The following is a 1,182-nucleotide window of genomic DNA, read 5'->3' on the forward strand; positions in this document are numbered from 1 at the left end:
TGGTGTCTCATATGTCTCAAAGTATCTCCATGTTAAGTTTCAAGACTTACAGCTCAAGATTGTTCAGTCAATTGCTCAGATGATCAACAGTCGATTGTATTAGGTAAAAGTCAACTATGATCAACATACAGTCAAACTTCAAGATTTCCGGCCAACATCAAGGTTTTGAAGTCGCATTCATCATTTGATCAAAGGTTGATCATGATGTGAAGAAATCTCAAATTCATCAAAAGGCAAAAGTTATTAAGTTTGTATTTTGTTAAGGAGAAGTCAACTGAACTTTCACATACTTCATCAGAAATTCCTCAACCAAAGCTCATTTTGAAGAAAATTTAATTCTCTACAACTTTTTCTCTTATAAGTTTTTCCAAAAAATGCTTCATTTAAGATATGAGCCCGTACATTACATGTCATTTTGAAAGTCAACAAAAACACACATTTTGTCAAAAATGTTTACAAAATGACAAAGGATGGCCGACAAGGAAGTTGTAAGAGACATCTGGAGGTTTCCAAAAAGTCCAAGATCACCCTCATATGATAAAAATTGAGCAAGTTATGAGATGCACAATTTGCGCAATTTTGAGAAAATTCATGAAAGTCAAAATGGCAAAACTTAAACTTTTGAACCACGTGACCTATCTTTTAAGGTCTAAACGTGATTTTGACCTTATCAAGGACCCCTAAATCTATTCATATGTTTTTGGTGATTTTTTATTTCTTTTATTATGATTTTATTTAATTAAAAACAAAATAAATCAAATAAAATACCAATTAATACACTTTAGGCATGTATATAAGATTTTCAAATCAAATCATGAATCCAAATTCATATCTTTGTGATGGAGAAATCATGTGACAATTTTTGGTACAAGATTGAGCAAATATGGAAGCTTTTCATGCAAATTTCCAATCAAATTTCCAACCAAATCTCCAATCATCCAATCTCATGATTTCTTTGCAAACGAGTTGACCTAATTCACTCTACTATAAGTAGACAACAATTTCAGACCAAGAGAAGGGGGAGGAGGAGGATTTGTCCCTCCAATTACAGACCTCTCAAGAAGGATTTGTCCCTCCTCCACAAACGAAAGGGACAACCCGCACAGTTCGCATTCCTGCTAATAATGTCCCTAAGGATGATGATTACCTGGATCTACAATACGGAGTGCAAGAGGTGGACAA

This window comes from Vicia villosa, linkage group LG5 (assembly GCF_029867415.1).
Source record: "Vicia villosa cultivar HV-30 ecotype Madison, WI linkage group LG5, Vvil1.0, whole genome shotgun sequence".
NCBI lineage: Eukaryota > Viridiplantae > Streptophyta > Magnoliopsida > Fabales > Fabaceae > Vicia > Vicia villosa.